The sequence below is a fragment of the Aristolochia californica genome, unplaced genomic scaffold (assembly GCF_029961685.1).
Source record: "Aristolochia californica isolate CCGP_79_NKW_82.1479 unplaced genomic scaffold, dmAriCali1.0.hap1 SCAF_4, whole genome shotgun sequence".
Lineage (NCBI taxonomy): Eukaryota > Viridiplantae > Streptophyta > Magnoliopsida > Piperales > Aristolochiaceae > Aristolochia > Aristolochia californica.
The window spans coordinates 15,277,282-15,300,699 of NW_027182103.1; positions in this window are offsets into that span (position 1 = coordinate 15,277,282).

Here is a 23,418-nt window from a genome sequence, read left to right on the forward strand (position 1 = left end):
ACGTGTTTCTGGCATGCATATCCACTACATTTGAAGCATGTTAGCATCAGTTAGAAGTCCCTCTCCTATAAAATTCCACCAAGCTTATTATTAGGGGTTGTACTAGTGGAATTTGCCAAACATGGATAACAATACCTTGGAATTCATTTTTAGTGCATGAAATCATTTTCAAATTTTTTGTTTGCAAACTTGAACTCTAAAATTTTCATTCTGTTATGCCTTATATCGTTTTTGTTTACGAGAAAAATGGCAGAGTGAAAACTCAGGTTTGGATCTGAAAACTAATTTGAAAATCCAAAATGGAAATGCACAATTGCTGAGAGAGATTGTTCAAAAAAGTATCTGTGATTTTTAAGGATAGGCAAAAACTAGGTTGTTTGGCTCTGGTAATTATCCAACCACATGAGAATTAGATTTTTTTTTCTCCTTGAAATTTTTGATTAATTAGGTCTACTTGCATCCTCAACTTGTTTCCGGCATGCATATCCACCACATTTAAAGCATGTTACGATCAGTTAGAAGTCCCTTTTCCTATAAAATTCCACCAAGCTTATTATTAGGGGTTGTACTAGTGGAATTTCCCAAACATGGATAACAAAACCTTGGAGTTCATTTTTAGTGCGTAAAATAATTTTCAATTTTTTTTTTGCAGACATGAAAGCTAAAATTTTCATTCTATTATGCCTTAAATCTTTTTTGTTTACGAGAAAAATGGGAGAGTGAAAACTCAAGTTTGGATCTGAAAACAAATTTGAACATCCAAAATGGAAATGCACAAATGCTAAGAGAGATAGTTCCAAAAAGTATATGTGATTTTTAAGGATAGAAAAAAAGTTGGTTGTTTGGCTCTCGCAAATATCCATCCACTTGTGAATTTGATTTTTTCTACTACGTGAAATTTTTGGATCATTAGGTCCACTTGTATCCTCAACATGTTTTTGGCATGCATATACACCACACTTAAAGCATCTTAGGATCAGTTAGAAGTCCCTTTCAAATAACATTCCACCATGGATATTATTAGGGGTTGTACAAGTGGAATTTCCCAAACATGGATAACAAAACCATGGAGTTCATTTTTAGTGGGTGAAAAAATTTTCAAATTTTTTTTTACAAACATGAACTAAAAAATTTTCTTTCTGTTAAGACTTATATCTTTTTTGCTTACGAGAAAAATGGGAGAGTGAAAACTCAAGTTTGGATCTGAAAAAAAATTTGAACATCCAAAATGGAAATGCACAATTGCTGAGAGAGATAGTTCCAAAAAGTATCTGTGATTTTCAAGGATAGGAAAAAATTTGGTAGTTTGTCTCTTGTAATTATCCAACCTCTTGAGAATTTGATTTTTTCTACTCTTTGAAATTTTTGAATCATTAGGTCCACTTGCATCCTCAACGTGTTTCTTGCATGCATATCCACCACATTTAAAACATGTTAGTATCAGTTCGAAGTCCCTTTCCTATAAAATTCCACCAAGCTTATTATTAGGGGTTGTACTTGTGGAATTTCCCAAATAGGGATAACAAAACCTTGGAGTTCATTTTTAGTGCGTGAAATAATTTTCAAATTTTTTTCGGCATACATCAACTCTAAAATTTTCATTCTGTTATGCCTTATATCTTTTTTGTTTATGAGAAAAATGGGATAGTGAAAACTCAAGTTTGGATCTGAAAACAAATTTGAACAGCCGAAATGGAAATGCACAAATGCTGAGAGAGATGGTTCCAAAAAGTATTTGTGATTTTTAAGGATAGGCAAAAAAAAAGTGGGTTGTTTGGCTACGGCAAATATTATCCAACCACTTGAGAATTTGATTTTTTCTACTCCTTGAAATTTTTGCATCATTTGGTCCACTTCCATCCTCAAAGTGTTTTTGGCATGCATATTCACCACACTTAACGCATGTTAGGATCAGTTAGACATCCCTTTCCTACAAAATTCGACCAAACTTATTATTAAGGGTTGTACTAGTGAAATTTCCCAAACATGGTTAAGAAAACCTTGCAGTTCATTTTTAGTGCGTGGAATCATTTTCAAATTTTATTTTGCATACATGAACTCTAAAATATTCATTTTGTAATGCCGTATATGTTTTTTGTTTACGAGAAAACTGGGAGAGTGAAAACTCAAGTTTGGATCTGAAAACAAATTTTAACATCGAAAATGGAAATGCACAATGCTGAGAGAAATAGTTCCAAAAGGTATCTGTGATTTTCAAGGATAGGAAAAAATTAGGTTGTTTGGCTTTGGTAAATACCCAACCACTTGTGAATTTGATTTTTTCTACTCCTTGAAATTTTTGGATCATTAGGTCCACTTTCATCCTCAACGTGTTTCTGCATGCATATCCACCACATATAAAGCATGTTAGGATCAGTTTGAAGTCCATTTCCTATAAAATTCCACTAAGCTTATTGTTAGGGTTTGTACTTGTGGAATTTCCCAAACATGGATAACAAAACCTTTGACTTCATTTTTAGTGCATGAAATAATTTTCACATTTTTTTGGCATACATGAAATCTAAAATTTTCATTCTGTTATGCCTTATATCTTTTTAGGTTACCAGAAAAATGGGAGAGTGAAAACTCAACTTTGGATCTGAAAAAAAATTTGAAAATCCAAAATGGAAATGAACAAATGCTGAGAAGATAGTTCCAAATAGTATTTGTGATTTTAAAGGATATGCAAAAAGTGGGTTGCTTTGCTTCGGTAAATAATATCCCACCACTTGAGAATTTGATTTTGTTCTGCTCCTTGAAATTTTTGGATCATTTGGTCCACTTGTATCCTCAATGGGTTTCTTTCATGCATATCCACCACATTTAAAATATGTTAGGATCAGTTAGAAGTCCCCTTTCCTATAAATTTCCACCAAGCTTATTATTAGGAGTTGTACTAGTGGAATTTACCAAACTTTGAGTTCATTTTTAGTGCGTGAAATAAGTTTCAAATTTTTTTTGTATACAAGATTTCTAATATTTTCAATCTGTAATGCCTTATATCTTTTTTGTTTACGAGAAAAATGGGAGAATGAAAACTCAAGTTTGGATCTAAAAACAAATTTGAACGTTCAAAATGGAAATGCACAAATGCTGAGAGTGATAGTTCCAAAAAGTATCTGTGATTTTTAAGGATAGGCAAAAAGTGGGTTGTTGGGATCTGGTAAATATCCAACCACTTGAGAATTTGATTTTTTCTACCCCTTGAAATTTTTTGATCATTAGGCCACTTGCATCCTCAACGTGTTTCTAGCATGCATATCAAACACATTTAATTTATGTTAGTATCCGTTAGAAGTCCCTTTCCTGTAAAATTCCACCAAGCTTATTATTAGGGGTTCGACTAGTGGAATTTCCCAAACATGGATAACAAAACCTTGGAGTTCATTTTTAGTGCGTGAAATAATTTTCAAAATTTTTTTTGCATACGTGAACTCTAAATTTTTTATTCTTTTATGACTTATATCTTTTGCGTTTAGGAGAAAAAAGGGAGAGTCAAAACACAAGTTTGGATCTGAGAAGAAATTTGTACATCCAAAATGGAAATGCACAAATGCTGAGAGAGATAGTTCCAAAAAGTATCTATGTTTTTTAAGGATAGGCAAAAAGTGAGTTGTTTGGCTCTGGTAAATATCCAACCACTTAAGAAATTGATTTCTTCTACTCCTTGAAATTTTTTGATCATTAGGTCCACTTGCATTCTCAATGTATTTCTGGCATGCGTATCCACCACATTTAAAGCATGTTAGGATCAGTTAGAAGTCCCTTTCCTGTAAAATTCCACCAAGCTTATTATTAGGGGTTGTACTAGTGGAATTTCGCAAACATGGATAACAAAACCTTGGAGTTCATTTTTAGTGCGTGAAATAATTTTCAAAATTTTTTTTGCATACATGAACTCTAAAATTTTCATTATGTTATGCCTTAAATCTTTTTTGTTTACGAGAAAAATGGGAGAGTGAAAACTCAAGTTTGGATCTGAAAACAAATTTGAATATCCAAAATGGAAATTCACAAATGCTAAGAGAGATAGTTCCAAAAAGTATCTGTGATTTTTAAGGATAGGAAAAAAGTTGGTTGTTTGGCTCTGGCAAATATCCATCCACTTGTGAATTTGATTTTTTCTACTACGTGAAATTTTTGGATCATTAGGTCCACTTGCATCCTCAACATGTTTTTGGCATGCATATCCACCACACTTAAAGCATCATAGGATCAGTTAGAAGTCCTTTTCCAATAAAATTCCACCATGGATATTATTAGGGGTTGTACTAGTGGAATTTCCCAAACATGGATAACAAAACCTTGGAGTTCATTTTTAGTGCGTGAAAAAATTTTCAATTTTTTTGCATTCATGAACTCTAAAATTTTCATTTTGTTATGCCTTTATCTTTTTTGCTTACGAGAAAAATGGGAGAGCGAAAACTCAAGTTCTGATCTTAAAACAAATTTGAACATCCAAAATGGAAATGCACAATTGCTAAGAGTGATAGTTCCAAAAAGTATCTGTGATTTTTATGGATTGGCAAAAAGTGGGTTGTTTGGCCCTGATAAATATCCAACCACTTGAGAATCTGATTTTTTCTACTCGTTGAAATTTTTGGATCATTACGTCCACTTGCATCCTCAACATGTTTCAGGCATGCATATCCAGCCCACTTAAAGCATGTTAGGATCAGTTAGAAGTCCCTATCCAAAACAATTCCACTAAGCTTATTATTAGGGGTTGTACTAGTGTAATTTCCAAAAAATGGAAAACAAAACCTTGGAGTTCATTTTTAGTGTGTGAAATAATTTTCAAAATTTTTTTTTCATCCATGAACTCTATAATTTTTTACTTTGTTATGCCATATATCTTTTTTGTTTACGAGAAAAATGGGTAGTGAAAACTCAAGTTTAGATATGAAAAGAAATTTTAACATCGAAAAAGGTAATGCACAAATGCTGAGAGAGATAATTCCAAAAAGTATATGTGATTTTTAAGGATAGGCAAAAATTGGGTTGTTTGGCTCTGGTAAATATCCTACCACTTGAGAATTTGATTTTTTCTTCTCCTTGAAATTTTTTGATCGTTAGGTCCACTTGCATCCTCAACGTGTTTAAGGCATGCATATCCACCACATTTAAAGCTTGTTAGGATCAGTTAGAAGTCCCTTTCCTATAAAATTCCACCAAGCTTATTATTAGGGGTTGTACTAGTGGAATTTCCCAAACATGGATAACAAAACCTTGGAGTTCATTTTTAGTGCGTGAAATTATTTTCAAATTTTTATTTACAAACATGAACTCTAAAATTTTCTTTCTGTTAAGACTTATATCTTTTTTGCTTATGAGAAAAATGGGAGAGAGAAAACTCAAGTTTGGATCTGAAAAAAAATTTGAACATCCAAAAAGGAAATGCTCAATTGCTGAGAGAGATAGTTCCAAAAAGTATCTGTGATTTTCAAGGATAGGCAAAAACTTGGTAGTTTGGCTCTGGTAATTATCCAACCACTTGAGAATTTGTTTTTTTCTACTCTTTGAAATTTTTGAATCATTAGGTCCACTCGCATCCTCAAGTGTTTCTTGCATGCATATCCACCACATTTAAAACATGTTAGTATCAGTTCGAAGTCCCTTTCCTATAAAATTCCACCAAGCTGTATTAGGGGTTGTACTTGTGGAATTTCCCAAATAGGGATAACAAAACCTTGGAGTTCATTTTTAGTGCGTGAAATAATTTTCAAATTTTTTTCGGCATACATGAACTCTAAAATTTTCATTCTGTTATGCCTTATATCTTTTTTGTTTATAAGAAAAATGGGATAGTGAAAACTCAAGTTTGGATCTGAAAACAAATTTGAATAGCCGAAATGGAAATGCACAAATGCTGAGAGAGATGGTTCCAAAAAGTATTTGTGATTTTTAAGGATAGGCAAAAAGTGGGTTGTTTGGCTACGGCAAATATAATCCAACTACTTGAAAATTTGATTTTTTCTACTCCTTGAAATTTTTGCATCATTTGGTCCACTTCCATCCTCAAAGTGTTTTTGGCATGCATATTCACGACACTTAAAGCATGTTAGGATCAGTTAGACATCCCTTTCCTACAAAATTCAACCAAACTTATTATTAAGGGTTGTACTAGTGAAATTTCCCAAACATGGATAAGAAAACCTTGGAGTTCATTTTTAGTGCGTGGAATCATTTTCAAATTTTATTTTGCATACATGAACTCTAAGATTTTCATTTTTTTATGCCGTATATGTTTTTTGTTTACGAGAAAACTGGGAGAGTGAAAACTCAAGTTTGGATCTGAAAACAAATTTTAACTTCGAAAATGGAAATGCACAAATGCTGAGAGAAATAGTTCCAAAATGTATCTATGATTTTTAAGGATAGGAAAAAATTAGGTTGTTTGGCTCTGGTAAATATCCAACCACTTGTGAATTTGATTTTTTCTACACCTTGAAATTTTTGGATCATTAGGTGCACTTTCATCCTCAACGTGTTTCTGCATGCATATCCACCACATATAAAGCATGTTAGGATCAGTTTGAAGTCCATTTCCTATAAAATTCCACTAAGCTTATTGTTAGGGTTTGTACTTGTGGAATTTCCCAAACATGGATAACAAAACCTTTGACTTCATTTTTAGTGCATGAAATAATTTTCACATTTTTTTGGCATACATTGAATCTAAAATTTTCATTCTGTTATGCCTTATATCTTTTTAGTTTACCACAAAAATGGGAGAGTGAAAACTCAAGTTTGGATCTGAAAACAAATTTGAAAATCCAAAATGGAAATGAACAAATGCTGAGAAGATAGCTCCAAATAGTATTTGTGATTTTAAAGGATATGCAAAAAGTGGGTTGTTTTGCTTCGGTAAATAATATCCCACCACTTGAGAATTAGATTTTGTTCTGCTCCTTGAAATTTTTGGATCATTTGATCCACTTGTATCCTCAATGGGTTTCTTTCATGCATATCCACCACATTTAAAGCATGTTAGGATCAGTTAGAAGTCCCCTTTCCTATAAATTTCCACCAAGCTTATTATTAGGAGTTGTACTAGTGGAATTTCCCAAACATGGATAACAAAACCTTTGAGTTCATTTTTAGTGCGTGAAATAAGTTTCAAAATTTTTTTTGTATACAAGATTTCTAATATTTTCAATCTGTAATGCCTTATATCTTTTTTGTTTACAAGAAAAATGGGAGAGTGAAAACTCAAGTTTTGATCTAAAAACAAATTTGGACATCCAAAATGGAAATGCACAAATGCTGAAAGTGATAGTTCCAAAAAGTATCTGTGATTTTTAAGGATAGGCAAAAAGTGGGTTATTGGGATCTGGTAAATATCCAGCCACTTGAGAATTTGATTTTTTCTACCCCTTGAAATTTTTTGATCATTAGGCCACTTGCATCCTCAACGTGTTTCTAGCATGCATATCAAACACATTTCATTTATGTTAGTATCCGTTAGAAGTCCCTTTCCTGTAAAATTCCACCAAGCTTATTATTAGGGGTTCTACTAGTGGAATTTCCCAAACATGGATAACAAAAACTTGGAGTTCATTTTTAGTGCGTGAAATAATTTTCAAAATTTTTTTTGCATACGTGAACTCTAAATTTTTTATTCTTTTATGACTTATATCTTTTTTGTTTAGGAGAAAAAAGGGAGAGTCAAAACACAAGTTTGGATCTGAGAAGAAATTTGTACATCCAAAATGGAAATGCACAAATGCTGAGAGAGATAGTTCCAAAAAGTATCTATGTTTTTTAAGGATAGGCAAAAAGTGAGTTGTTTGGCTCTGGTAAATATTCAACCACTTGAGAAATTGATTTCTTCTACTCCTTGAAATTTTTTGATCATTAGGTCCACTTGCATCCTCAATGTGTTTTTGGCATGCATATCCACCACATTTAAAGCATGTTAGGATCAGTTAGAAGTCCCTTTCCTGTAAAATTCCACCAAGCTTATTATTAGGGGTTGTACTAGTGGAATTTTGCAAACATGGATAACAAAACCTTGGAGTTCATTTTTAGTACGTGAAATAATTTTCAAAATTTTTTTTGCATACATGAACTCTAAAATTTTCATTATGTTATGCCTTATAACTTTTTTGTTTACGAGAAAAATTGGGGAGTGAAAACTCAAGTTTGGATCTGAAAACAAATTTGAACATCCGAAATGAAAATGCACAAATGCTGAGAAATATAGTTCCAAAAAGTATCTATGATTTTTAAGGATAGGCAAAAAGTGGGTAGTTTGGCTCTCGTAAATATCCAACCACTTGAGAATTTGATTTTTTTCTACTACTTGAAATTTTTGGATCATTAGGTCCACTTGCATCCTCAACGTGTTTCTGACAAGCATATCCACCACATTTAAAGCATGTTAGGATCAGTTAGAAGTCTCTTTCCTATAAAATTCCACCAAGCTTATTATTAGGGGTTGTACTAGTGGAATTTCCCAAACATGGATAACAAAACCTCTGAGCTAATATTTAGTGCGTGAAATAATTTTCAAAATATTTTTTGCATACTTGAACTCCAAAATTTTCATTCTGTTATGCCTTATATCTTTTTTGTTTACGAGAAAAATGAGAGAGTGAAAACTCAAGTTTGGATCTGAAAAAAAATTTGAACATCCAAAATGGAAATGCACAAATGCTGAGAACAATAGTTCCATAAAGTTTCTATGATTTTTAAGGATAGGTAAAAAGTTGGTTGTTTGGCTTTGGAATATATCCAACCACTTGAGAATTTGATTTTTTCTACTCCTTGAAATTTATGGATCATTAGGTCCACTTGCATCCTCAACGTGTTTCTTGCATGCATGTCCACGACATTTAAAGCATGTTAGGATCAGTTAGAAGTCTCTTTCCTATAAAATTCCACCAAACTTATTATTAGGGGTTGTACGAGTGGAATTTCCCAAACATGGATAACACAACCATGGAGTTCTTTTTTAGTGCGTGAAATAATTTTCAAATTTTTTTTTGCATACATGAACTCTAAAATTTTCATTCTATTATGCCTTATATCTTTTTTCATTAGGAGAAAAATGGGAGAGTGAAAACTCAAGTTTGGATCTGAAAACAAATTTGAACTTCCAAAATGGAAATGCACAAATGCTGAGAGAGATAGTTCCGAAAAGTATCTATGATTTTTAAGGATTGTTAAAAAGTGGGTTGTTTGGCTCTTGTAAATATCCCACCACTTGAGAAGTTGATTTTTTCTACTGCTTGAAATTTGTTGATCATTAGGTCCACTTGCATCCTCAACGTGTTTCTGGCTTGCATATCCACCACATTTAATGCATGTTAGGATAAGTTAGAAGTCCCTTTCCTATAAAATTTCACCAAGCTTATTATTAAGGGTTGTACTAGTGGAATTTCCCAAACATGGATAAAAAAACCTTGGAGTTCATTTTTAGTCCGTTAAATAATTTTCAAATTTTTTTTGCATACATGAACTCTTAAATTTTCATTCTGTTATACCTTAAATCTTTTTTGTTTACGTGAAAAATGTGAGAGTGAAATCTCAAGTTTTGATCTGAAAACAAATTTGAACATCCAAAATGGGAATCCACAAATGCTGAGAGAGATAGTTCCAAAAAGTATCTTTGATTTTTACGGATAGGCAAAAAGTGGGTTGTTTCGCTCTGGTAATTATCCAACCACTTGAAAATTTGATTTTTTCAACTTCTTGAAATTTTTGGATCATTAGGTTCACTTGCATCCTCATCGTGTTTCTGGCAAGCATATCCACCACATTTAAAGCATGTTAGGATCTGTTAGAAGTCCCTTTCTAATAAATTTTCACCAAGCTTATTATTAGGGGTATTGCTAGTGGAATTTCCCAAATATGGATAACAAAACCTTGGAGTTCATTTTAACTGCATGAAATAATTTTCAAAATTTTTTTTACATACATGAACACTTAAATTTTAGTTCTCTTATGCCTTATATCTATTTTGTTTACGAGAAAAATGCGAGAGTGAAAACTCAAGTTTCGATCAGAAAACAAATTTGACCATCCGAAATGGAAATGCACAAATGCTGAGAGTGATAGTTCCAAACAGTATCTGTGATTTTTAAGGATAGGTAAAAAGTGGGTAGCTTGGCTCTGGTAAATATCCAAGCATTTGAGAATTTGATTTTTTCTACTCCTTGAAATTTTTGGATCATCAGGTCCACTTGCATCCTCAACGAGTTTCTGGCAAGCATATCCACCACATTTAAAGCATGTTAGGATCAGTTAGAAGTCCCATTCCTATATAATTCCACCAAGCTTATTGTTAGGGGTTGTACTAGTCGAATTTCCCAAACATGGATAACAAAAACTTGGAGTTCATTTTTAGTGCATGAAATAATTTTCAAATTTTTTTTTGCATACATTAACTTTAAAATTTTCATTCTGTCATGGCTTATAAGTTTTTTGTTTACAAGAAAACTGGGAGAGTGAAAACTCAAGTTTGGATCAGAAAACAAATTTGAACATCCAAAATGGAAATGGACAAATGCTGAGAGATATAGTTCCAAAAAATATCTAGGATTTTTAAGGATTGGCAAAAACTGGGTTGTTTGGCTCATGTAAATATCCAACCACTTGAGAATTTGATTTTTTCTACTCCTTGAAATTTTTGGATCATTAGGACCATTTGCATCCTCAACGTGTTTCTGGCATGCATATCCACCACATTTAAAGCATGATAGGATCAGTTAGAAGTCCCTTTCCTATAAAATACCACCAAGCTTATTATTAGGGGTTTTACTATTGGAATTTCCCAAACATGGATAACAAAACGTTGGAGTTCATTTTTAGTGCGTGAAATAATTTTCAAAATTTTTTTTGCATACATGAACTCTTAAATTTTCATTCTGTTATGCCTTATATCTTTTTTGTTTTGAGAAAAATTGGACAGTGAAAACTCAAGTTTGGATCTGAAAACAAATTTGAACATCCGAAGTGGAAATGCACAAATGTTGAGAGTGATAGTTCCAAAAAGTATCTGTGATTTTTATGGATAGGGAAAAAGTGGGTTGTTTGGCTCTGGTATATATCCGACCACTTGAGAATTTGATTTTTTCTACTCCTTGAAATTTTTGGATCATTAGGTCCCCTTGCATCCTCAACGTGTTTTTGCAATGCATACCTACCACATTTAAAGCATATTAGGATCAGTTAGAAGTCCCATTCCTATAAAATTCCACCAAACTTATTGTTAGGGGTTGTACTAATTGAATTTCCCAAACATGGATAACAAAACATTGGAGTTCATTTTTAGTGCGTGAAATAATTATCAAATTGTTTTTTGCATACAAGAACTCTAAAATTTTCATTCTGTTATGGCTTATATCTTTTTTGTTTAGAAGAAAAATGGGAGAGTGAAAACTCAAGTTTGGATCAGAAAACAAATTTGAACATCCGAAATGGAAATGCACAAATGCTGAGAGATATAGTTCAAAAACGTATCTGGGATTTTTAAGGATTGGCAAAAAGTGGGTTCTTTGGCTCTCGTAAATATCCAACCACTTGAGAATTTGATTTTTTGTACTCCTTGAAATATTGGGATCAATAGGTCCACTTGCATCCTCAACGTGTTTCTGGCATGCATATCCACCACATTTAAAGCATGTTTGGATAAGTTAGAAGTCCATTTCCTATAAAATTCCACCAAGCTTATTATTAGGGGTTGTACTAGTGGAATTTCCGAAATTTGGATAACAAAACCTTGGAGTTCATTTTTAGTGCGTGAAATAATTTTCAAATTTTTTTTTGCATGTATGAGCTTTTAAATTTTCATTCTGTTATGCCTTTTATCTTTTTTCTTTTTGATAAAAATGGGAGAGTGAAAACTCATGTTTGGATCTAAAAACAAATTTGAACTTCCAAAATGGAAATGCACAAATGCTGAGAGATATAGTACCAAAAAGTATCTGTGATTTTGAAGAAGAGGCAAAAAGTGGGTAGTTTGGCACTTATGAATATCCAACCACTTGAGAATTTGATTTTTTCTACTCCTTGAAATATTTGGATCATAAGGTCCACTTGCATCCTCAACGTGTTTCTGTCATGAATATCCACCACATTGAAAGCGTGTTAGGATCAGTTAGAAGTCCCTTTCATATAAAATTCCACCAAGCTTATTATTAGGGGTTGTACTAGTGGAATTTCCCAAACATGGATGAGAAAACCTTGGAGTTCATTTTCAGTGTATGAAATAAATTTCAAATTGTTTTTGCATACATGAACTAAAAAATTTCATTTTGTTTTGCCTTATATCTTTTTTGTTTACGAGAAAAATGGGAGAGTGAAAACTCAAGTTTGAATATAAAAAATTTTGAACATCCAAAATGGGAATCCACAAATGCTGAAAGAGATAGTTCCAAAAAGTATCTGTGATTTTTAAGGATAGGAAAAAAGTGGGTTGTTTGGGTCTGGTAATTATCCAACCACTTGAGAATTTGATTTTTTGTACTCCCTGAATGTTTTGGATCATAAGGTCCACTTGCATCCTCGACATGTCTCTGCCATGCATATCCACCACATTTAAAGAATGTTAGGATCAGTTAGAAGTCCCTTTCCTATAAAATTCCGCCAAGCTTCTTATTAGGGGTTGTACTAGTGGAATTTCCCAAACTTGGATGACAAAACCTTGGAGTTCATTTTTCGTGCGGGAAATAATTTTCAATTTTTTTTTTGCATGCCTGATCTCTAAAATTTTCATTTTGATATGCCTTATTTCTTTTTTGTTTCCGAGAAAAATGGGAGAGTGAAAACTCAAGTTTGGATATGAAGACAAATTTGAACATCCAAAATGGAATTGCACAAATGCTGAGAGAGATAGTTCAAAATAGTATCTGTGATTTTTTCGGATAGGCAAAAAGTGGGGTTTTTGGCTCTGGTAAATATCCAACCACTTGAGAATTTGATTTTTTCTACTCCACGAATTTTTTGGATCATTAAGTCCATTTGCATACTCAACGTGTTTCTGGCATGCATATCCACCACATTTAGAGCATGTCAGGATCAGTTAGAAGTCCCTTTCCTATCAAATTCTACCAAGCTTATTATTCGGGGTTTTACTAGTGGAATTTCCAAAATACGGATAACAAAACCTTGGAGTTCATTTTTATTACTTAAATAATTTTCAAAATTTCTTTTGCATACATGAACTCTAAAATTTTCATTCTGTTATGCCTTAAATCTTTTTTGTTTACGAGAAAAATGGGAGAGTGAAATCTCAAGTTTGGATCTGAAAACAAATTTGAACATCCAAAATGAAAATGCACAAATGCTGAGAGAGATAGTTCCAAAAATTTTCTGTGATTTTTAAGGATAGGAAAAAATTTGGTTGTTTGGCTCTAGTAAATATCCATCCACTTGTGAATTTGATTTTTTCTACTCATTGAAATTTTTAGATCATTAGGTTCACTTGCATCCTCAACGTGTTTTTGGCATGCATATCCACCACATTTAAAGCATTTTTAGGATCATTTTTAGTGCGAGAAATAATTTTCAAATTTTTTTTTACATTCTTGAACTCTAAAATTTTTTATTTTATTATGCCTTATATCTTTTTTGCTTACGTGGAAAATGGGAGAGTGAAAAATCAAGTTTGGATATGAAAACAAATTTTAACATCGAAAATTGAAATGCCCAAATGCTGAGAGAGATAATTCCAAAAGGTATCTGTGATTTTTAAGGATAGGAAAAAAGTGAGTTGTTTGGCTATGGTAAATATCCAGCCACTTGAGAATTTGATTTTTTCTACTCCTTGAAAATTTTCGATCATTAGGTCCACTTGCATCCTAAACGTGTTTCTTGCATGCATATCAACCACATTTAAAGCATGTCAGGATCAGTTACAACTCCCATTCCTATAAAATTCCACCAAGCTTATTATTAGGGGTTGTACTAGTGGAATTTCCCAAACATGGATAACAAAACCTTGGAGTTCATTTTGAGTGCGTGAAATAATTTTCAAATTTTTGTTTGCATACATGACCTATAAAATTTTCATTCTATTAAGACTTATATCTTTTTTGCTTACGAGAAAAAAGGGAGAGTGAAAACTCAAGTTTGGATCTGAAAACAAATTTGAACATCCAAAATGGAAATGCACAATTGCTGAGAGAGATAGTTCCAAAAAGTATCTGTGATTTTTAAGGATAGCCAAAAACATGGTTGTTTGGCTCTGGTAATTATCCAACCACTTGTGAATTTGATTTTTTCTAGTCCTTGAAATTTTTGGGTCATTAGGTCCACTTGCATCCTCAACGTGTTTCTGGCATGCATATCCACCACATTTAAAACATGTTAGGATCAGTTCGAAGTCCCTTTCCAATAAAATTCCACCAAGCTTATTATTAGGGGTTGTACTAGTGGAATTTCCCAGACAGGGATAACAAAACCTTGGAGTTCATTTTTAGTGCGTGAAATAATTTTCAAATTTTTTTTGGCATACTTAAACTCTAAAATTTTCATTCTGTTATGCCTTATATCTTTCTTTTTTACGAGAAAAATGGGAGAGTGAAAACTCAAGTTTGGATTTGAAAACAAATTTGAACATCCGTAATGGAAATGCACAAACGCTAAGAGAGATGGTTCCAAAAAGTATTTGTGATTTTTAAGGATAGGCAAAAAGTGGGTTGTTTGGCTACGACAAATATTATCCAACCACTTGTGAATTTGATTTTTTCTACTCCTTGAAATTTTTGCATCATTTGTTCCACTCCCATCCTCAAAGTGTTTCTGGCATGCATATTCACCACACTTAAAGCATGTTAGGATCAGTTAGACATCCCTTTCCTACAAAATTCTACCAAACTTATTATTAAGGGTTGTACTAGTGAAATTTCCCAAACATGGATAACAAAACCTTGGAGTTCATTTTTAGTGCGTGGAATAATTTTCAAATTTTTTTTTGCATACATGAACTCTAAAATTTTCATTTTGTTATGCCATATATATTTTTTGCTTACGAGAAAAATGGGAGAGTGAAAACTCAAGTTTGGATCTTAAAACAAATTTTAAAATCGAAAATGTAAATACACAAATGCTGAGAGAAATAGTTCCAAAATGTATCTGTCATTTTTAAGGATAGACAAAAAGTGGGTTGGTTGGCTCTGGTAAATATCCAACCACTTGTGAATTTGATTTTTTCTACTCCTTGAAATTTTTGGATCATTAGGTCCACTTTCATCCTCAACGTGTTTCTGGCATGCATATCCACTACGTTTAAAGCATGTTAGGATCAGTTCGAAGTCCCTTTCCTATAGAATTCCAACATGTTTAATATTAGGGGTTGTTCTAGTTGAATTACTCAAACATGGATAACAAAATCTTGGAGTTAATTTTTAGTGCGTGAAATAATTTTCCCATTTTTTTTGGTGTACTTGAACTCTAAAATTTTCATTCTGTTATGCCTTATATCTTTTTAGTTTTCGAGAAAAATTTGAGAGTGAAAACTCAAGTTTGGATCTGAAAACAAATTTGAACAACCAAAATGGAAATGCACAAATGCTGAGAGAGATAGTTCCGAAAAGTATCTGTGATTTTTAAGGGTAGTTAAAAAGTGGGTTGTTTGGCTCTTGTAAATATCCCACCACTTGAGAAATTGATTTTTTCTACTGCTTGTAATTTGTTGATCATTAGGTCCACTTGCATCCTCAACGTGTTTCTGGCTTGCATATCCACCACATTTAATGCATGTTACGATAAGTTAGAAGTCCATTTGCTATAAAATTTCACCAAGCTTATTATTAAGGGTTGTACTAGTGCAATTTCCCAAACATGGATAAAAAAACCTTGGAGTTCATTTTTAGTCCGTGAAATAATTTTCAATTTTTTTTTTTCATACATGAACTCTAAAATTTTCATTCTATTATACCTTAAATCTTTTTTGTTTACGTGAAAAATGGGAGAGTGAAATCTCAAGTTTTGATCTGAAAACAAATTTGAACATCCCAAATGGGAATCCACAAATGCTGAGAGAGATAGTTCCAAGAAGTATCTTTGATTTTTACGGATAAGCAAAAACTGGGTTGTTTCGCTCTGGTAATTATCCAACCACTTGAAAATTTGATTTTTTCAACTCCTTGAAATTTTTGGATCATTAGGTCCACTTGCATCCTCGTCATGTTTCTGGCAAGCATATCCACCACTTTTAAAGCATGTTAGAATCTGTTAGAAGTCCCATTCTAATAAATTTTCACCAAGCTTATTATTAGGGGTATTGTTAGTGGAATTTCCCAAATATGGATAACAAAACCTTGGAGTTCATTTTTACTGTGTGAAATAATTTTAAAATTTTTTTTTGCATACATGAACACTTAAATTTTCGTTCTCTTATGCCTTATATCTATTTTGTTTACGAGAAAAATGCGAGAGTGAAAACTCAAGTTTGGATCTGAAAACAAATTTTACCATCCAAAATGGAAATGCACAAATGCTGAGAGTGATAGTTCCAAATAGTATCTGTGATTTTTAAGGATAGGCAAAAAGTGGGTAGTTTGGCTCTGGTAAATATCCAAGCATTTGAGAATTTGATTTTTTCTACTCCTTGAAATTTTTGGATCATTAGGTCCACTTGTATCCTCAACGAGTTTCTGCAATGCATATCCACCACATTTAAAGCATGTTAGGATCAGTTAGAATTCCCATTCCTATAAAATTCCACCATGCTTATTGTTTGGGGTTGTACTAGTCGAATTTCCCAAACATGAATAACAAAACCTTGGAGTTCATTTTTAGTGCGTGAAATAATTTTCAAATTTTTTTTTGCATACATGAACTCTAAAATTTTCATTCTGTCATGGCTTATAACTTTTTTGTTTACAAGAAAAATGGGAGAGGGAAAACTCAAGTTTGGATCAGAAAACAAATTTGAATATCCGAAATGGAAATGCACAAATGCTGATAGATATAGTTCCAAAAAGTATCTAGGATTTTTAAGGATTGGCAAAAAGTGGGTTGTTTGGCTCATGTAAATATCCAACCATTGGAGAATTTAATTTTTTCTACTCCTTGAAATTTTTGGATCATTAGGTCCATTTGCATCCTCAACGTGTTTTTGGTATGCATATCCACCACATTTAAAGCATGTTAGGATAAGTTAGAAGTCCCTTTCCTATAAAATTCCACCAAGCTTATTATTAGGGGTTGTACTAGTGGAATTTCCAAAACATGGATAACAAAACCTTGGATTTCATTTTTAGTGCGTGAAATAGTTTTCAAATTTTTTTTTGCATAGTTGAACTCTTAAATTTTCATTCTGTTATGGCTTATATTTTTTTGTTTACAAGAAAAATGGGAGAGTGACAACTCAAGTTTGGATCTGAAAACAAATTTGAACATCCGAAATGGAAATGCACAAATGCTGGGAGATATAGTTCCAAAAAGTATCTGGGATTTTTAAGGATTGGCAAAAAGTGGGTTGTTTGGCTCTCGTAAATATCCAACCACTTGAGAATTTGATTTTTTGTACTCCTTCAAATTTTGGGATCATTAGGTCCACTTGCATCCTCAACGTGTTTCTTGCGTCCATATCCACCACATTTAAAGCATGTTAGGATCACTTAGAAGTCCCTTTCCTATAAAATTCCACCAAGCTTATTATTAGGGGTTGTACTAGTGGAATTTCCCAAATTCTGATAACAAAACCTTGGAGTTCATTTTTTGGTGCGTGAAATAATTTTTAAATTTTTATTTGCATATATGAACTATTAAATTTTCATTCTGTTATGCCTTTTATCTTTTATCTTTTTGATAAAAATGGGAGAGTGAAAACACAAGTTTGGATCTGAAAATAAATTTGAACATCCAAAATGGAAATGCACAAATGCTGAGAGATATAGTACCAAAGAGTATCTGTGATTTTGAAGGAGAGGCAAAAATTGGGTAGTTTGGCATTTGTAAATATCCAACCACTTGAGAATTTGATTTTTTCTACTCCTTGAAATTTTTGGATCATTAGGTCCACCACATTTAAAACATGTTAGGATCAGTTCGAAGTCCCTTTCCAATAAAATTCCACCAAGCTTATTATTAGGGGTTGTACTAGTGGAATTTCCCAGACAGGGATAACAAAACCTTGGAGTTCATTTTTAGTGCGTGAAATAATTTTCAAATTTTTTTTGGCATACTTAAACTCTAAAATTTTCATTCTGTTATGCCTTATATCTTTCTTTTTTACGAGAAAAATGGGAGAGTGAAAACTCAAGTTTGGATTTGAAAACAAATTTGAACATCCGTAATGGAAATGCACAAACGCTAAGAGAGATGGTTCCAAAAAGTATTTGTGATTTTTAAGGATAGGCAAAAAGTGGGTTGTTTGGCTACGACAAATATTATCCAACCACTTGTGAATTTGATTTTTTCTACTCCTTGAAATTTTTGCATCATTTGTTCCACTCCCATCCTCAAAGTGTTTCTGGCATGCATATTCACCACACTTAAAGCATGTTAGGATCAGTTAGACATCCCTTTCCTACAAAATTCTACCAAACTTATTATTAAGGGTTGTACTAGTGAAATTTCCCAAACATGGATAACAAAACCTTGGAGTTCATTTTTAGTGCGTGGAATAATTTTCAAATTTTTTTTTGCATACATGAACTCTAAAATTTTCATTTTGTTATGCCATATATATTTTTTGCTTACGAGAAAAATGGGAGAGTGAAAACTCAAGTTTGGATCTTAAAACAAATTTTAAAATCGAAAATGTAAATACACAAATGCTGAGAGAAATAGTTCCAAAATGTATCTGTCATTTTTAAGGATAGACAAAAAGTGGGTTGGTTGGCTCTGGTAAATATCCAACCACTTGTGAATTTGATTTTTTCTACTCCTTGAAATTTTTGGATCATTAGGTCCACTTTCATCCTCAACGTGTTTCTGGCATGCATATCCACTACGTTTAAAGCATGTTAGGATCAGTTCGAAGTCCCTTTCCTATAGAATTCCAACATGTTTAATATTAGGGGTTGTTCTAGTTGAATTACTCAAACATGGATAACAAAATCTTGGAGTTAATTTTTAGTGCGTGAAATAATTTTCCCATTTTTTTTGGTGTACTTGAACTCTAAAATTTTCATTCTGTTATGCCTTATATCTTTTTAGTTTTCGAGAAAAATTTGAGAGTGAAAACTCAAGTTTGGATCTGAAAACAAATTTGAACAACCAAAATGGAAATGCACAAATGCTGAGAGAGATAGTTCCGAAAAGTATCTGTGATTTTTAAGGGTAGTTAAAAAGTGGGTTGTTTGGCTCTTGTAAATATCCCACCACTTGAGAAATTGATTTTTTCTACTGCTTGTAATTTGTTGATCATTAGGTCCACTTGCATCCTCAACGTGTTTCTGGCTTGCATATCCACCACATTTAATGCATGTTACGATAAGTTAGAAGTCCATTTGCTATAAAATTTCACCAAGCTTATTATTAAGGGTTGTACTAGTGCAATTTCCCAAACATGGATAAAAAAACCTTGGAGTTCATTTTTAGTCCGTGAAATAATTTTCAATTTTTTTTTTTCATACATGAACTCTAAAATTTTCATTCTATTATACCTTAAATCTTTTTTGTTTACGTGAAAAATGGGAGAGTGAAATCTCAAGTTTTGATCTGAAAACAAATTTGAACATCCCAAATGGGAATCCACAAATGCTGAGAGAGATAGTTCCAAGAAGTATCTTTGATTTTTACGGATAAGCAAAAACTGGGTTGTTTCGCTCTGGTAATTATCCAACCACTTGAAAATTTGATTTTTTCAACTCCTTGAAATTTTTGGATCATTAGGTCCACTTGCATCCTCGTCATGTTTCTGGCAAGCATATCCACCACTTTTAAAGCATGTTAGAATCTGTTAGAAGTCCCATTCTAATAAATTTTCACCAAGCTTATTATTAGGGGTATTGTTAGTGGAATTTCCCAAATATGGATAACAAAACCTTGGAGTTCATTTTTACTGTGTGAAATAATTTTAAAATTTTTTTTTGCATACATGAACACTTAAATTTTCGTTCTCTTATGCCTTATATCTATTTTGTTTACGAGAAAAATGCGAGAGTGAAAACTCAAGTTTGGATCTGAAAACAAATTTTACCATCCAAAATGGAAATGCACAAATGCTGAGAGTGATAGTTCCAAATAGTATCTGTGATTTTTAAGGATAGGCAAAAAGTGGGTAGTTTGGCTCTGGTAAATATCCAAGCATTTGAGAATTTGATTTTTTCTACTCCTTGAAATTTTTGGATCATTAGGTCCACTTGTATCCTCAACGAGTTTCTGCAATGCATATCCACCACATTTAAAGCATGTTAGGATCAGTTAGAATTCCCATTCCTATAAAATTCCACCATGCTTATTGTTTGGGGTTGTACTAGTCGAATTTCCCAAACATGAATAACAAAACCTTGGAGTTCATTTTTAGTGCGTGAAATAATTTTCAAATTTTTTTTTGCATACATGAACTCTAAAATTTTCATTCTGTCATGGCTTATAACTTTTTTGTTTACAAGAAAAATGGGAGAGGGAAAACTCAAGTTTGGATCAGAAAACAAATTTGAATATCCGAAATGGAAATGCACAAATGCTGATAGATATAGTTCCAAAAAGTATCTAGGATTTTTAAGGATTGGCAAAAAGTGGGTTGTTTGGCTCATGTAAATATCCAACCATTGGAGAATTTAATTTTTTCTACTCCTTGAAATTTTTGGATCATTAGGTCCATTTGCATCCTCAACGTGTTTTTGGTATGCATATCCACCACATTTAAAGCATGTTAGGATAAGTTAGAAGTCCCTTTCCTATAAAATTCCACCAAGCTTATTATTAGGGGTTGTACTAGTGGAATTTCCAAAACATGGATAACAAAACCTTGGATTTCATTTTTAGTGCGTGAAATAGTTTTCAAATTTTTTTTTGCATAGTTGAACTCTTAAATTTTCATTCTGTTATGGCTTATATTTTTTTGTTTACAAGAAAAATGGGAGAGTGACAACTCAAGTTTGGATCTGAAAACAAATTTGAACATCCGAAATGGAAATGCACAAATGCTGGGAGATATAGTTCCAAAAAGTATCTGGGATTTTTAAGGATTGGCAAAAAGTGGGTTGTTTGGCTCTCGTAAATATCCAACCACTTGAGAATTTGATTTTTTGTACTCCTTCAAATTTTGGGATCATTAGGTCCACTTGCATCCTCAACGTGTTTCTTGCGTCCATATCCACCACATTTAAAGCATGTTAGGATCACTTAGAAGTCCCTTTCCTATAAAATTCCACCAAGCTTATTATTAGGGGTTGTACTAGTGGAATTTCCCAAATTCTGATAACAAAACCTTGGAGTTCATTTTTTGGTGCGTGAAATAATTTTTAAATTTTTATTTGCATATATGAACTATTAAATTTTCATTCTGTTATGCCTTTTATCTTTTATCTTTTTGATAAAAATGGGAGAGTGAAAACACAAGTTTGGATCTGAAAATAAATTTGAACATCCAAAATGGAAATGCACAAATGCTGAGAGATATAGTACCAAAGAGTATCTGTGATTTTGAAGGAGAGGCAAAAATTGGGTAGTTTGGCATTTGTAAATATCCAACCACTTGAGAATTTGATTTTTTCTACTCCTTGAAATTTTTGGATCATTAGGTCCACTTGCATCCTCAATGTGTTTCTGGCATGCAAATCCACCACATTTAAAGAGTGTTAGGCTCAGTTAGAAGTCCCTTTCCTATAAAATTTCACCAAGCTTATTATTAGGGGTTGTACTAGTGGAATTTCCCAAACATGGATGACAAAACCTTGGAGTTCATTTTCAGTGCATGAAATAAATTTCAAATTGTTTTTGCATACAAGAACTAAAAAATTTTCATTTTGTTTTGCCTTATATCTTTTTTGTTTACGAGAAAAATGGGAGAGTGAAAACTCAAGTTTGAATCAGAAATTTTGAACATCCAAAATGGGAATCCACAAATGCTGAAAGTGATAGTTCCAAAAAGTATCTGTGATTTTTAAGGATAGGCAAAAAGTGGGTTGTTTGGGTCTGGTAATTATCCAACAACTTGAGAATTTGATTTTTTCTACTCCTTGAATTTTTTGGATCATTAGGTCCACTTGCATCCTCGACGTGTTTCTGCCATACATATCCACCACATTTAAAGCATGTTAGGATCAGTTAGAAGTCCCTTTCCTATAAAATTCCGCCAAGCTTCTTATTAGGGGTTGTACTAGTGGAATTTCCCAAACATGGATAACAAAACCTTGGTGTTCATTTTTAATGCGTGAAATAATTTTCAAATGTTTTTTGCATACATCAGCTCTAAAATTTTCATTCTATTATGCCTTATATCTTTTTTGTTTATGAGAAAAATGGGAGAGAGAAAACTCAAGTTTGGATCTGAAAATGAATTTGAACATCCAAAATGGAAATGCACAAATGCTGAGAGAGATAGTTCCAGAAAGTATCTGTGATTTTTAAGGACAGGCAAAAAGTGGGTTGTTTGGCTCTGGTAAATATCCAACCACTTGAGAATTTCATTTTTTCTACTCCTTGAAATTTTAGGATCATTAGGTCCACTTGCATCCTCAAAGTGTTTCTGGCATGCATATTCACCACATTTAAAGCATGTTAAGATCATTTAGAACTCCCTTTCCTTCAAAATTCCACCAAACTTATTATTAGGGGTTGTACTAGTGGAATTTCTCAAACACGGTTAAGAAAACCTTGGAGTTCATTTTTAGTGCGTGAAGTAATTTTCAAATTTTATTTTGTATACATGAACTCTAAAATTTTCATTTTATTATGCCTTATATCTTTTTTGTTTACGAGAAAAATGGGAGAGTGAAAACTCAAGTTTGGATCTGAAAACAAATTTGAACTTCCAATATGGAAATGCACAAATGCTAAGAGAGATAGTTCCAAAAAGTATCTGTGATTTTTAAGGATAGGATTGTTGGGCTCTGGTAAATATCGAACCACTTGAGAATTTTATTTTTTCTACTCCTTGAAATTTTTGGATCATTAGGTCCACTTGCTTCCTTTAAGTGTGTTTGGTATGCATATTCACCACATTTAAAGCATGTTTGGATCAATTAGAAGTCCCTTTCCTACAAAATTCTACCAAACTTATTATTAGGGGTTGTACTCGTGGAATTTCCCAAACTTGGATGACAAAACCTTGGAGTTCATTTTTCGTGCGTGAAATAATTTTCAAATTTTTTTTTTGCATTCCTGATCTCTACAGTTTTCATTTTGATATGCCTTATTTCTTTTTTGTTTCCGAGAAAAATGGGAGAGTGAAAACTCAAGTTTGGATCTGAAAACAAATTTGAACATCCAAAATGGAACTGCACAAATGCTGAGAGAGATAGTTCAAAATAGTATCTATCATTTTTACGGATAGGCAAAAAGTGGGGT